Source organism: Fulmarus glacialis, unplaced genomic scaffold (genome assembly GCF_000690835.1).
Source record: "Fulmarus glacialis isolate BGI_N327 unplaced genomic scaffold, ASM69083v1 scaffold19382, whole genome shotgun sequence".
Lineage (NCBI taxonomy): Eukaryota > Metazoa > Chordata > Aves > Procellariiformes > Procellariidae > Fulmarus > Fulmarus glacialis.
In genome coordinates, this window is record NW_009197412.1 from 36,779 (window position 1) to 46,916 (window position 10,138).

A 10,138-nucleotide genomic window follows, 5' to 3' on the forward strand; every position below is an offset into this window, starting at 1 on the left:
GTTTAATTGGAAGTCTTCCTCCCTTCCCACACCCTCAGCCGCCTCTAACAGCTGGTCCTTAATGCTTTATTCCCTTGTAAACTGGTTCCCCAAAACGGCAGCCAGCAGCCACCTCCAGGGATTAATTATCCCTCCAGAAGCAGGAGGAGCTGTGGCTCCCTCGGTGTCATCTGCATCACTGAGGCTGAATTTGCACCGTCGCATCCAGGCTCACAATTCAAGCCCCCCCTTGACCCCCTCAAAGAGAAGAGCAAAACGCCCAGAGCTTGGGGTGGCAGCTGGGAGAAGAGCGTTCAGACGTAAAATATAAAAGCAACGCCTTCCCAAAAGGGAAAAAGTAGGCACGAGCTTCCCTCCCTCCTTGCCTGTCTTGTGGCACTGACCTGCCATAAAACAACCCAGGCCCCATGGTGCCACCACCAGAAAGCTCCTATTATTTTTTTTTTATGCTCAACTGTGTCTCAGCTCTATGTTTCAGGTCATTTCTTATGTCATTCAAGCTGGTTAGATTTTTTTCACCAAGAGAAACCGGGCCTGTCTTACTCTGTACACCCTGGGGAGCAGGAGGAAGATCCAGTGACCCCACACGCCCGTGCTCACGCACCCTCCCAGCACCGTGTGCCGTGGGGAAAACCTTGTCTTGCAACGAGCTAGTTGAGCGGCCGCACATGTGTGTGCAAGCACAAGAGGCTGAGATGGTCCTACACGCACGGGAGTGTCCCTGCACATGCACTGGCCGGCGGGCGATGCTGCCCTTCACCTGCCCCTTGCTCTCCTAGGACTTTGTTGGAAAGCACGAGTGCAGCCAAGGTACCTCCAGCCCTCCTGCTGGTACCCATGCCTGAGAGCATCTCTCCCTCTTGGGGTGACGGCGGCACTAATAAGCAGGCACCATCCCTGCCATAGGATGGAAAATATGAACACTCTAAAAAAAAAACCCTGGCGCGGTGGAAAGCCAAGCCCAGGGGGACTAAAGCAAGCACGCTGGGACACTAGCTTACCTAACACTTTCGATGGGGCTTGGCCACCGCACAAGTGATTAATTGCCTGTCTCTTCAGCTCCCCGCAGCAACTAGCGGCTCCGGTCGTTGGCCGCCCTCTGCCCCGGGAGCTGGGGAGGCACAGGGTCCCCGCCACTGTGTTTCCTGGGAGCCTGGGCCAGCAGAAAGCCAGTCCATCCAACAGGCGTTATTTTCACAGGAGGTTACACTATAAAAACCCCGAACCCTCACTGCAATGCGACATTGGCCTCTCTTGACACGTCTGCTTGTGGGCTGGGGAAATTTTGGTAGCAGTGGAGCAGGAGGGGTTGAGGTCCTTGCTGCAGATGCTGCCAGCTCTGCTGGAGAGGATACAAACCTGGGATCCAAAACTCATAAACTGCCCTTTTTCTCCCCAGATGGATACCTCCCCTCGCCCCCAGCCTGCCCTGTGGGGCTGCACATCCTCGGCCTCGGGGAGCCTGGGAGCTGCCCCGCGCATCCCTCCCATCTCAAGGGAGGGGGGCGATGGGGGGCACGAAGGAAAAAGTGAACAGGCATGTTTTGAACAAAGGGATAAAGAGGCCAAACCACAGATGAAACATTGCCACTTCAAGGGGGAAAAAATAGATAACGATGTTAGTCATCACCCAGCGAACAAACTACAGCCACCTCAGCCTGCGGAGGCTATGAGGAGCCTTCCATCCTCCTCCTCCTCCTCCTCCTCCTTCCCGTCCTCCTGCCCCTGCTCCTGCCTGTTTATGAAATGGCTTATGACAAAACAACTTATTAAAGGAATTACGCAACTGAGCTCCTAACCCTTTCCACGCTGGATTTTTCCAAAGACTTATGCTTATCAGCATAATTGTGCTGGAGACAAGCTACCTGTCACAAGCCCTGTTGTATGGTTGTTTTTTTAATGAGGCCTCAGCTCCTTAATTGCTCGCATGCTTTGTTGGGAAAGCTCAGTCACATGGGTGCAAAGGTAATCCAGGAAAAGTACTATCAGCGTGCCCGATTACGGGGCCTGGCACCGCCTTTGGTATTGAACTCTGCCCACAGCCTCGGGACCAGCATCCCAGCAGGTCACTCGGTGAAAGGGCATCTTGACACCTCTCAGTGCAGACTGGCGCTGGCTCTCCAGCTCCTGGTCCACGCGCCCTGTGGGAAACTTGGCTCGTAGCAGACCCCACGTGCTTGTTGCCCTGGGATTGCCCAGGAAGCCCATGTGATGGCCAAGGAGGTATGTGGGAGCCTGTGTGTAGGTACCTACTGCCTTCTGAGATGCCTTTGGGCACTTGAGGCACCTGCCCAGGGCTGGCAGATATGGTCCAGGACCTACCAGAGCAGCATCCTTTTGCAGAGGTGGCTGTACCTCTAGCGTGCACCACCCAGATGCACTGGGACATAGGACAGACCTCCCCAGGTCCACCGCCCCTCATGGGGGCAGAGGGATGGGCTCGCTGTCGGCAGGGACCAGCCGTGCCCCAACTTGCACCATCGCCTCAATTTGGTCTGGGAAGTTTGGATGCTGATGCTCCAGCTCAGTCTGGATCAGCGGTTGGTTTCAATGTGCCGCTTCCACTGCCAGCAAGGGACTGGCACACACACACAGAGCAAAATTGTTACCTGTGTTAGAGTAACTCCCGAGGGACCAAGCACCGTGGCCGGTTTCGAGCCAGGCACGGTACAGACACAGGGTAGAGAGCACATCGCGTGTGAGTGCGTGCTTGCATGAAGCACACATGCGTGAAGCAGCTGGGTGGGTGAGCCGCGCTCCTGCATGTCCTGTGCTGTGCAGCAGGGCTGGAAGAAAATCATTACCTACTATTTCAGTTCGCTCATTTCAGACTTTGCTCCAATTTCTGTAAAACAAATAAAATCACCTACCAAAAAAACCACAAAACAAAACAAAAAAAACCCCAACCATAAAACCCCCCCTCTATCTGCAGCCCGCTGGGTCATCTCACCCAGCTTCAAGTCATCTGGTAAACAACATGCGTAATGACAGCCACCGGGCTTCTCCAAGCATCTCCTCACATTTGTAATATGTAACGCAGTGTATGAAATCTATATCTCCGTATAATTAGGAGTGCTCAGAGCAGTGACTCAGACATTCCAGTGCTCTTTCTTCTTGTCGTCGGTGTGTGAAATGTAACTTTACTCATTTTTTCCAATGACTTTGGACTTTAAAAACAGTAATTAGCAAAATCATCTTGTTATCAGCTCTTGTCGGTAACCTGTCCTCATGCCAGTCCTCCACTGCGTTTTGGTCACAGGCAAAGCTTTGGCAGTCATTTCCCAAGGCTTGCTTTTGTCCACAGGATCGAGGCAGCCGAGTGAAGAAAAGAGGTCCTAAACCTGTAAGCCCTTCCACACATCTTCTTTTTAAGCACTTGAATATTGAAGTAGCTCCAGACTGGGTCTTTATGTAGTGTGGTAAATAGTAGGCAAGACATGAAATAAAATTTCAGAGGCATTGTTTTCTCACTTCTCTTTCTAGTTACTGCTAGGCAGGCATCGACAGATGCAAAGTGAAAATACCGTCCTTACTAACAATGCTTCTCCTACCATGCTTTTACAGTAGCTGTCATCTGCTCTCCTCACAAAGCGTTTTACTACCCATGCATCGCCACGTACAACTGCCTTTGCAGCCAGATGAAGGGCGAACGGCAATCTGCTACTTACCACCGCTCATGGGCGTTCAGCCTACGAAACGTTTCAAAGGGTGTCACGAAGCCTGCGTTTCGTGAGGGGACAGGGGTAGCAGCTGGTTTCCTCTAGCACACTGGTGGTCCCCGAATTTTCTCCCCTGGTGCGACAGACTGGTTGCAGGACTTCAGCAAAAGAGGTTGAAAGATCAGCATCTCCTTGAAATCCATGGGAAGTCCAGCCAACCTGCACGGGTGAACCACCGCTGACAGTATTTGGACTGGCATGCATGGGAGCAGAAAAATGCTCCAGAGAAATACTCTAAGTCTGCAACATTTTAATATGAAAAATTAGAGTGGAAAGAACAACTTTTCCCGAATAATTCAGGTGATTCCTGGCAAGTAGATTGTGCTTGTCCGCCGTTTGTTATGGTGAAGCTCCAATGCACGCGGAAAGATACCAAGACCCACCTAGAGCCAGAGGTTTCTCTGGGAGGAAAACAACGTGTGTGGGAGCGCGGGAGCAAACAGGATCAGGCCCTCCAGCTGTGCTGGAGCCAAAAGTTGGGGAGTATATTTAGCCTTCTCGGTCTAGCTGCTCTCCTCAGCTCAAGCAGGATGAGCCTCATGAAGCTTAAGGGTTTGTGAACCTCTCTAGCTAATTTTGGGTTCAGACAGTTCAGAAAATGAGTTCACAAACCCTTTTTTCTTACAGTTTAAAGTAATTTCTCCCCCAAGGGAGACCGATGCCATTTAAACCACATGTTTTCCAAGCGAAAGGGAGGCCTGTGCTCTGTGGCCACACTTCGGGAAAGCTGTCGCCTATGTCAGGTAGCATCTCCAGCGCATGCCTGACTTCCAGCATGACCGAAGTCAATGGGATGTCACTGTGGCGGGAGTGAACGTGTCCCTGAACTGGACCTTGCTGGGAGGCCATGGCTGGCCATGGATGTATAGACCTTTTTATGCTATAGAAACGGAGGCATTGACATGTGAAGATGCAAACCCAACAAGGCGAAAGCACAAAAGAAACTAGGGGTGAGGTTCAGCTCATCTAGCTTGAGCTACCTGAGAGTCAGGCATGCAAACTACATGGTTATCTACATCTTCTCGCTAGTGAGAGCCGGAGGACCTCCAAGAAGTCATTCTTTCCAGGTAGGCTGTTAAAATGAATCATCTTCTGGAGGTGTTTACCTTCTTCCATGGAGTACAGGAGGAGACTGAACAATTATCTCAGGCTAGACACCCAAGTTTTAATTATGACGCAGGCAGTTCAGTGTGACTAGCCCAGTGCCAGGGTGGGAGGTGGCATCACAGGGTCTGTGACTGGGAGCTTTTTGCTGGCTCCCTGGGTGAAACTCAGCCAAATAAACCATCTCTCCTGACAGCAGTGGCTCTGGAGATTTCTTGTGATCAGGTTTCCTCAAAACTGGCTGCTGTTTCATCACACTGGGAACCTCCCCTGTAGATAAATGTCTAAGGTTTGTTGGGGAGAAAGGTATGGAAAGTTACTGATGGCAAGGCCCTATAAAGCACCAAATACTCAATTAAGTTAAACATTATACTTCATGCAAACTATTGCCAAACGTATTTTACAGAAGTCAATAATAGTTACAGAGGTTTAGCTGCTCAGATTAAGCAAGGCAGAGGTAGGAGGAGGCCCTGGAGAAATCTCTTGGGCTGCTACCGGGAAAAATTAGAAAGGTTGCTGTGTGGAGAGGAGGACATGGGCAGGACGCGGTCTATGAAACACGCTGCGGCAAGTACCTGCTGGGCAGCTCAGAAGGGCCCTGAAATAGGCCCGGACAGCCCGGGTGTCCGTCTGGGAGCGCCGGCGGAGTGCGCGGTGGCACGCAGCATGGCTCTCGCCTGCCCCATATGAATGCCCACAGGCTCTCCCCTCTACTGCACACAGGCACCCACAGCAGACCCAGCCAGGAATCGGCATCTGAGTGCTGCGGATTTTGGCAAATTCCATTTCAGCTCACCTGAGTGTCCCATGGATAGACAGGTCACGAGATTGAACACTACGAGGTCCCTTTGTCCTCAGGTGCAGGGGATAATAACCCCAGCACGGATCAGCTGAGCCTGGTGGGGACTGACGAGCCCCTGCAAAGCCTCCCCTCGGTCCCATCGTTGGAGCAAGTTTACACACAAGACCCTGCTCTAAAGCCCCCTCTGCCTCCCCCTCTTGCGAGGGCATGCCAAATCCCATTAGCTGGAGCTTTAGTGGATTAAACCCACCAATTCAATGTCAGAATGTGCCAATTACTTAAAGGCTGTGCGGAGGGTAAAGCAAGCTGCGGGCACCGGAGCAGGGGAGGGTAGGGGGGCTGAGAGGCAAATCCCACATGCACACACACACACACACATGCACATGCACACACATGCACAACTGGAAAGGGTTTCCCCACCCGAGGGTGCACGGCCAGCAGCTCCACCTCTGCAGCTTGCCCGACCAGCCAACTTCAGCCAGCTCACCTCCACGCCATGGGACACAGGGGTTTTGTCACCCCGGCCACCAAACAGGTGCAGTTTTAACCAGGGGAAATCCCACTGCAGCTCTCGTTGAAGCAGGGGTCGGTGCTCACCCCCGCAGGCAGCATCCAAAGCAGACTTGACAGCAACAGTGCTGGCAACAACCGCAGTGGAAAAGAGTTGTCAAACACCGCTCAGGAAGGCTTGCGCTTGACAAATATTTGTTGAGCTGATTGTAACCCACCCGGCTCATGCTCCTGAATGCAGAGAACCCGTGGGGAAGAGTTTAAAACCCCTGTAATACAGCCGCCTTCTTTTCCTCCCCTGGCACAGCTGGAGAAAGCTGCAATCCTGGGTCATCTCCTCGCCCCAGCTGAGCTGCTCCCAGCACGGAGCACAGCAGGAGCAGGCTGTTACGTGGGGGTGATCACTCTAGGATTTTATTCCAGTGTTTTCCCTTGTATTGATCCCCATCTTTGCAGGCCAGAGCCAAAGGCATCAGCCAATGTGACCCTGGAGGAGCCGGGGAGCTGCCTTGCTGTAGCCAGCCAAGGCGCTGGCTGCTGCTCCGTCTCTGCAGCTTGCAGCAGAGCTGTAGGCTGTGTGCATGTGGCTCCCAGCAGGTATGGCAGGGCATCATGCATGCCAGTACGAAGGCACCTGGGCCAGGGGGATGTTTGGGAGAGAGATGCTTAGTGGCGGGACACGCTGTGGGACAGATGGAGCAGGAAATACCCCGGCTCCTGAGCCGGCCGAGGGCAGAATAAAGAAGGAAGTTTTGAAAATAAAAGCAAGGCTGCTGTGACATTTTCATGCTTGGCTTCTGACATCCTCTCCCTCTCGTACACTTGACTTCCTTGCTTATTTTTATCAGATGAAGCTGATGGTCGCTGCTACGGTAACCCTGTGCGGTTACAGCTCTGGCAGTGAACAAGTGCTCAATGCATGTTTCCTTTGCGGCTTCCCTCCCTGCTCCGTCTTCCCACCCCTCAGGGCTCTCAAAATAGTGTGTTTGACTTTGTTGTGCCTTAGTTGTGAACGCTGCCTGGTGTGATGGGCAGGGGTTCACCCCTCCAGGCTCTGCTCGCTGGGCCCACCAGCCGCTGCTGTCTTCTGCCTCTTCTTGTCCTACCTTTGCTGTCTTCAGTGGGCAAAGTATAGGTCTCTGACCCCAAGTACGGGGCTGGTTTTTTTGTTTTAACGTGGAAAAAGCATAAAACAACTTTTCCGGGGCTGATAATGTGGGGTGGGGGAAAAAGCTCTTCATTGACAGGATAATGTCTGATTCGAAACAATGACAAAAAAAACCCCTTCTCTTGCCTTGAGCCCACTCCTTCCCCTTTTAGAGTCATTATGGGGAAGGTGGGACTGGAGGATAAAGGCTGGTGCTCTCTCCTACGCTGTGGAGACCAGTTCATCTCCCAGGACTTCCCACCTGCCCCAGGTAGCGATGACCCACATCTCCTGGGATGGTACCAGCGCTTCATCAGTGGATTTTTACCAGTGCTCCAGTCCCACCATAGTCATTTCTGTTGGTGGCATTTCACTAGCAAGAGTTATGGCTCGTTGTACTTGAAGAAATTTTCACGCTCTCAAGCTCTTCCCCAGCTGGTCTGTCTCCAGTTCCGGCACCCAAACTGCACCAGTGTATTACAAGCAGCTACCCCAGACTTTCAGCTGGTGCTGTGGCTGTCAGCACAGCATGAAATGGTGAGCCCTGCTCACCCCTTCCTCCATGTGAACTTCCACCAAGCGAATGTTAGGAGCTGTGGAGCCGTACAGGTGCCCCGGGGTACGTCCCGGCTGCACGTCCGGCCCTTCAGGCATGAAACCACAGGGCCACAAAGGACCTTTGGCAACACAGCCCCCCACTATCACACCTTATGACCCCATCCCATCCTCCTCCCCTTTCTGCCCCTAGCTAGCAGCCACCCACGGTGCCCCTCCCGGCTTGGCAGTGGCTCTCTGCTCATCACCACGCTGACACACGGCGCTACCAGCCGTCCTGGGCATTTCCTGGGCGAAGCGGGTTTCTCTGAACTCGGTTCCCCCCTAGGTGTTGGGCCTGAAACCTCATCCCTCCCCCTCCTAAAAACAACGCTCGCAAGCTTTCATTTTTGTTACGACCAGTTTGAGCTTACTTCAGCAGAGCTGCTCTCCAGCCTGGCTTGCACAGCCCTTTCTGAAGGTGGATGATAGCCGTAGCTGTAGAAAAGAGACACCTTTTCAACCAGAGCAGCTGAAAAGCCAATGCTGCTGTGCCTGCTGGCCTCTGGCAGAGCCCGGGCAGAGCTGCGGCTCAAGGGATGCCCCGCACCTTCGCACGCAGCCCTTCTGCTGCAGGCTTCACCCCTGCCCGAGCATACCCGGGCAAAGAAACCCCGAAGGGGTCACAGTGGTACCCACCTGCCCTCACCCTTTAATTCCAGCTTTTCGCCAGGAGACACTGAAACACGGCAGCAACAACCTTGCAGCAAGACAGGTAGACGTGTACCCACAACGTGCTCCTGGAAGCACAGACGCATTTACACAGATGCTGCCGACCGCGGGGGCGTCGGACGGGTGCATAATTAAACTTTGTGGTGCTTCTGTCAGGTCCAGGCCCAGTTCTTTGCTTTTCTTAAACTGTTCCTTTTCTGTCCAAACATAAGCAAAAAGGCATCATTCGAATCCTGAAATGCCCAGAGCTTTTCTCCTCAAAAAAGGATTTAGGGATAGTATTTGCTCTCATTTATATAGAGATGTTTGGTGCCCAGGATTACTTTGGGAGAGCTCAGAGCACATGCATTACAGGCCATCGCTCCTCACATTCTTTGTTTCATTCCAGGTGACTAGGCTAGCCATTGGGGAATTTTGCTTTGGTTTTGATTGTGCTTCAAGGCATCTCAAAGCAGAGCAACACAACAGGGATGAAACTCCTTGTCCTCAGCTGCTGGGAACTTCCTACAGAAGCTAAAATGGGAAGGAGTAAGCCCGGGTTATCCTCACCCGACAGCTGGAAGGCAACGGTGGTTCTCTGTTGCTCACAATGATAACGAGGAGCGTGGTTACACCAGAGCAGGACTTGGACGGGCACTAAGGGGACCTGTGTCCAGGGGGTGGCTGCTCCCCATGTGCAGCGCTGATGGTGAATTATTTTTGCACTCCTACAGAGCAACAATTTTGCCTGGCTGCACCCAAAGGTAGGCAAAGCCAGATGCCAAAAGTTCATCTGCGCAGTGTTTCAAGTGACTGTGCTTTGATGAAGCCTAACAGAAGTGGATATACACCAAAACCAACAAACCAAATATTTGGGAGAGTGAACACAGGCTGAACTAAGCAGAGCAGCAGTGCACAGCTTGCTGTGTCATCAGTTGCAACTACAGGGCAAAGCTTTGAGGAGGACAAATGGCTGAAGTCTAAATGAGAGCCAGAAGAAGAAATGTTGCTGTATGTGCAAAGAAAGGTCCTTATGCTACCCATGAAGTTCTTGAGATGATTCAGGGTCACTCCTTCAGCAGCAAGCCCATTTTCATTTGGTGATGCAAGTTCCAGTTTGACCATAACAGCTGGAGCCAAGGACCAGGAAAGACCTCCCTTCCCACCATCACTCTCCTGCCAGCACTGCTCCAGGCTGATGAAAGGCAGACCAAGGCCCACTCAGAGGCCAGCCCTTCTGGTCTGGCCCCAAAATAGCCTGATGCATCAGGAAACAAAGTGAGTGGCTTCATTCTGACATGAGCCTGAAAAACCTGTTCATGTGAAGCACATGGAAGTAGCGGACAAGTTCAATTCATTTGCAGTTTCCCTAATCAGTGCTGTATTTTAATCAGAAATGTTCTGGGGCAGGACTAAACATCTTCAATGATTTCAGGCTGGCACTTCATCTTGGAAGTGCTGCAGCTTCTTCTACAAGGAAAGCAACTCCATGCCTAAGGAGGGGAAGAAATCAAGGCACCTTAGCTACAGGTTGATTCAAGAAAAGGAGAGGCAAGCTTCACATTGTATTTATATTTCTAAGGCATAAAATGTCCACAAGGGCTGAGCACA